This window comes from Papio anubis, chromosome 20 (genome assembly GCF_008728515.1).
Source record: "Papio anubis isolate 15944 chromosome 20, Panubis1.0, whole genome shotgun sequence".
Classification (NCBI taxonomy): domain Eukaryota; kingdom Metazoa; phylum Chordata; class Mammalia; order Primates; family Cercopithecidae; genus Papio; species Papio anubis.
The window spans coordinates 15303213-15309106 of record NC_044995.1 but is presented as its reverse complement, the minus strand read 5'-3'; positions in this window follow the sequence as shown (position 1 = coordinate 15309106).

The window sequence follows — 5894 nt, the reverse complement described above, 5'->3', positions numbered from 1 at the left end:
CTTTGCAATACGTAAATTTGTTGTGTAGGTTTTTAAAAAGCAATGAGAGACACAGAAATTGAGTCAGAATTAGGGTTAGTCAGATGGTCAAGACGTGAGCGTCTAGCTGACAGACAGAGGTGGAGCCGGTCCCAGGGACAGGGATTAGATGGGGAGACAGGAAGAGAGGTGGAGACAGAGTGGGGCAGGGATGGCGGGAGACACACCCCCTGGTCACAGCCTCTGAGACCTGGGGGTGGTGGGCCCCCAGGGCGGGCGCCTCCCATCCCCCTCCCAGTTCTCCTGGGGTCGGGATAGGCGGAAAGGCTGAGTCAGGGAGGGCGGGCCCCGCTGGGAGAGAGCCCCTAGGTGGGCATCCGGCCCCCACCCCCGTGTCTCCTGTCCGTCTGACAGGCCCTGGCCTCCGCTGGCCTGGCCGCCACCCCGCCCCCCACGTCTGACACCTCCATGCGTCCTGCCAAAGTGAGCTGCCTCCCTGCACAGTCCCCCTCCAGCTCCAGTCACTCGGTCCCTCTGTCCCTAGTCCCTTTTCCCTGCTTCTCTGCATTTCTTTCCCGCCTTCTGCCTTTCTCCCTTGCCGCCACTACTCTTGTCTTCTCATTCTGTCTCCGCACCTCTGGCTGTCGGTGTCTCCCCGTGACTTTCCGTCTCTCCTCCCTCTCCTCCGTTGTTTTTCCCATGCCTCTCCCTCCCTCCCTCCCTCCCTCTCCTCCCCACCTTTTCCACTCCGTGTCCCCAGCCATTCTCCACCTCATTCTCAGCTCCTGTCACTTCGTTTCCCCGTCCTTTTCTCTGCTGGAGCCTTCCTCTGGGGGGCTCTGTCCTCCCCTCACTTTGCCCTTTCCTTCTCCCTACTGTGTGTCTTGGCCTGCCCCCCCCCCCCCCGCGCCCCTTATCTCCTCTGTCTGCCACACTCTGGAAAGCCCAGCTGGGATATCCAGGTCGGAGCCTCACTGGCAGCCCCTGGAAGTCCAGAATGAGGGGTCACTGCCTCTCGCCCACCCAGAAAGGGCGCAGGAGGGGGCAGCAAGATTGTGGGGCCTGTCTGGCCAGAAGGAAATGTCTGTGCTGTGGCCTGGTCACCCCCGCCCCCAGGACCTGCTGGGCTGCTGCCGCCCCCGGGCCGGGGCTGAGGCCGAGTAAACACAGCAAACACAGCCGCCGGCAGCCTGGGATATTTATACTGAGGCTGGGCGTGGGTCCAGTGCCCACCACAGCCCCTGCCCTGCCCTGCTTTGCCTGCTGCCACAGCCAGCTCCGAGCCAGCGTGGCACCAGCCGGCAAGGGGACGCGCCACAGACACAGCCTGCGCTGGGTATGGAGGCCAACAGGCACTGGGCGCTCACGACGCAGGCGGCTTCATGGATGTACCCTGTTCCCCTCCCCTGAAAACACCAGCACACAATGTGGACCCACACTCGCAGCCACTTGGGAACACACATCCTCCCCTGCTGAGAACCTGAGAATGCGAAATGCCCTCAACGGTGATGCAAAACAGACCCACACAACTCCACATACTGCAGTCACCAGCCTGCATGTGGGAACACAGCACGCAGACACCACTTAGCACCTGCTCACAGCACTCGCAGCTGGGAACACCAGTCCCTGAGACGAACACACACAGCCCCGAAGTACAGCCCTCCCTCACACACACACACCCAGAACCACAGGAAGCATGCTGGATGCACACCACGTAGACAAGCATGCTCAGAATACCAGCGACACATGCACTGATCACAGTGCAACCCAGGAACAACTCACAACTCACCCACCTCATATGTAAGAAACACACACACGGCCGGGCGCGATGGCTCACGCCTGTGTCTCAGCACTTTGGGAGGCCGAGGTGGGCGAATTACGAGGTCAGGAGTTTGAGACCAGCCCAGTCAACATGCTAAAACCCGATCTCTACTAAAAATACAAAAATTAGCCAGGCGTGGTGGTGGGTGCCTGTAATCACATCTACTCGGGAGGCTGAGGCAGGAGAATCCCTTGAGCCTGGGAGGCAGGGCTTGCAGTGAGCCAAGATTGTGCCATTGCACTCCTGCCTGGGCGACAGAGCAAGACCCCGTCTTACACACACTCTTACACACACACTCCCCTCTCCTGGAAAAAACATCACTCACAGATCGATGAACATATGCAGAAAACACCACATTTCAAGTCAAACTTACACTAAAAAATGCACAAATTTACACCCAGAAGAACAGTGAAGATGTTGAGAAAAATATCAGACACACAACATGCCCCAGATAGATGGCCGACTTGGAGAATCAAACAGTGCCAGGGCATAAAACCCACAGAAAATACAACAGCTTGCCCAGCAGAAATACAAAACGCAGACGCATACCCCAGAAATGCAGCGCAGCCACAAACACACGGAGCGAACACGTGCTGGGGACACACACAGACAAGACCATCCATACCAAACAGCACACAGGCCCCCAGAACACCCATGCCAGATGCAACTCACACCACAAAGCTTGGAATCACACACACACAATAAGGTCCTGAACACACACAAATCCACATTGGAACCTCAAACACTCTGCATATCCAGAGATTGAGGAGGAAGGGGCTTTCTTTCACCCCCCAACCTTCCCACTCCCCCTCGGGGACCCGGGTCCCAGTCCCGTCTTGGGGGCCAGGGGGAGGGGGCAGGAAGGCCTAAGCTGGCCTCCCCCAGCGGCTTCCTGCCCCACGGGGACTGCACAGGAAGCTGGGGCTCCAGCCGGAACCCAGGCTCCCCCCACGACTTCCCTCCGTGGCCCCGGCTGCCTGCAGAGGCAGGGGCGGGGCAGGGGGAGGGAGCGGGGAGCCCCAAACCCCCTGCCCTGCCCCTGCGGTCGGCCACGGGTGGGGGCAGACTTGTCCCAACGGGGCTAAGCCACCCATCGGGCCTGGGTGCCAGGGTGGCAGGGCAGGGGCAGTGCGCACGCGGCCAGGGGAAGGTGCTGAGCCCACAGTTTCCCCTCCCCACCCTGTGGGGCTCTGCCAGCTCACCCGGCAGCCCGGGGCAGGTGGGCGGGGTGTGTCACGAGGGCGTGTCGGGCAGGCCGACCACACCGCGAGTGTGCAGCCAGCACTTGTCCTCAGGCCGAGGCACGAGCTGGGGCTGGGCGTGTGAGGGCCGCGTCTGCCACCCTGGGGGTGTGTCTGCTCCGTCTGGGACCCTGGGTGTGACAGTGTGTCTGGGCGTGACGGGGTCGCTGCAGTCTATGGGGCCCTGTGGGACTCCCCAGGCTGGAGTTGTGCGTGTGTGGTGGAGGGTGTGGGATGTCAGACTGAGTGGGTAAGACCGACCTGCTGTCTGTGCGGTTGTGACGTGTCAGACCTCCGTGTGGGGTGTGTCTGGTGGGACTGTGACAGGTCCGACCGTGGACATGCACCCTGGACCTGTTTGTGACTGTGACCCCGTGGGGGAGGAGGTAACTGTTGGGGGATCCATTTCCTGTCCGGGCTCTGATGCCGTGATGCGTGTGCGTGCATGACACTGAATCAGTGTCTGGTGTGCGGTGGTTGCGACCATGACCCTATGGAATATATTTGTATATGACTGTGTTGTGCCAGGTCCCTATTGAAGTCTCTGCTCCTGTTGTGTCCCAGTGAGGCTCCGAGGCCGGGTGGTGTTTATGTGATGGGCTGACACTTTCTCTGTTTGTATCTGTGTATATGTGGGCTGTAGCTGCTGCCAAATGACACAGCCCATGTGTTATGGGCCCTGCAGGAGTCTCTGTGTGTCCACGGTGGCTTTGAGAGGTGAATGTGTAGTGTGGGGCACCGTCCGTGTTTCCCCCCTTGTGAGTGTGTCTGCGTGTGTACACACGCCACATCCTCGCAGGGCTGCAGCGATCACAGCCAAGTCACTGTGTCCTAGTTTGTGACTCTGCCTCTTGGGCCAGGCCTCAGCATCTCTATAGCGATCCATTTGTTGGCATGTCCTTGTATAGTGAACGCCTGCCTCCCCACTCCTCCCTCAGCCCTCTGTGCTTTTGGACCCGAGGCCAGAGGAGTAACCACATTTCTACCCCTACGCTGAGCTGGGAGGGCCTCAGGTCCCTGGCACCCAGACCCAGTGCTACTAACAGCTCTCATGCCCACAGGCAAAGGAACGGCAGCACTCACACTGTCCTCCCTCCCAGGACAATCACTGGGTGTGGGGAAGTGAAACCTGGGAGAAAGAGCAGAAACAGAGAGCCAGGAGAAAGAGGAAGCGGGAGGGAATTAATTCACGAGCAGGACCATAGCAGATGGGAAGAAACAGAGACTGCAGAGGCAGACCCACCCATGGCTGCTGCCATTTCTTGCCTGGACAGCTGGTCTCTCTGTGCTCACCCTCACCCTGACACTTCTGTCCATGCCTAACCATGAGCCAGACGGCGAACCCTCTGAGCACCTAGGTCAAACCCTGCCATGGCTCCTGTCTTCCTCAAGTACAAGTTCTTTGTTTGCTTGTTTGTTTTTTGAGATGCTGTCTCACTCTGTTGCCCAGGCTGGGGTGCAGTGGCGCGACCTTGGCTCACTGCAACCTCTGCCTCCCCTGTTCACGCGGTTCTCCTGCCTCAGCCTCCTGGGTAGCTGGGACTACAGGTGTGCACCACAATGCCAGACTAATTTTTTTTTTGTATTTTGCATTTTTATTTATTTATTTGAGATGGAGTCTCGCTCTGTCACCTAGGCTGGAGTGAAGTGGCACGGTCTTGGCTCACTGCAACCTCCACCCCTTGGGTTCAAGTGATTCTCCTGCCTCAGCCTCCTGAGTAGCTGAGATTACAGGCGTGCGCCACCATGGCTAATTTTTGTATTTTTAGTAGAGACTGGGTTTCACCATGTTGGTCAGGCTGGTCTTGAACTCCTGACCTTGTGATCTGCCCGCCTCTGCCTCCCAAAGTGCTGGGATTATAGGCATGAGCCACCACGCCCAGCCTTTTTTTGTATTTTTATTAGAGGCGGGTTTTCACCATGTGGTCCAGGCTGATCTCAAACTCCTGACCTCAAGTGATCCCCCTGCCTCAGCCTCCCAAAGTGCTGGGATTGCAGGTGTGAGCCACCATGCCCAGCCTTTTTTTGTTTGTTTTTGTTTTTGTTTTTTAAGATGCGGTCTTGGCTGGGGCACTGGCTCATGCTTGTAATCTCAGCACTTTGGGAGGCCGAGGAGGAGGGCGGATCACCTGAGGTCAGAAGTTTGAGACCGGCCTGAACAACATGGTGAAACCTCGTCTGTACTAAAAAAAATACAAAATTAGCCAAGCGTGGTGGCGCATGCCTGTAATCCCAGCTACTCGGGAGGCTGAGGCAGGATAATCGTTTGAACCCAAGAGGCAGAGGTTGCAGTGAGCCAGGATCTCGACATTGCACTCCAGCCTGGGCAACAAGAGTGAAACTGTCTCAAAAAAAAAAAAAAAGGTGGGGTCTTGCTTTGTCACCCAGGCCTGCATACAGTGGCACAGTCAGGGCTCACTGCAACCTTGACCTCCCAAAAAGTGCTAGGATTACAGGCGTGAGCCACCCTGCATGGCCTGAACTACCGTCTTTTACTGTCTTCCTCACCATCCCCCGCTAAAGCAGGTTCCTAGTGGGCAGGAACTCCTCCCTTAACCTCTCTGGGCTTGTTTCCTCACCTTTAGAATGGGTGTTATCAGAGTCCCTGCATCTCAGAGTGTTGCTAAGGTGACTGAATGAGTTCATTAATGTAAGGCACTTCAACAGTGCCCAAGGTGCTCAATAAATAGATCTAACTACAGTAGTGTTCTCCACTGGTTCCCTGTGCCCTGATGCGGGGCAAAGGAATAGTGCAGACAGGCAGGAGGAGGCAGAGAGAGACAGAGATGGGGTGGGAGTAGGGGAACGTCAGGGAAGGAGACCCCAGGCAGGCGCCCAATGACACAGAGATC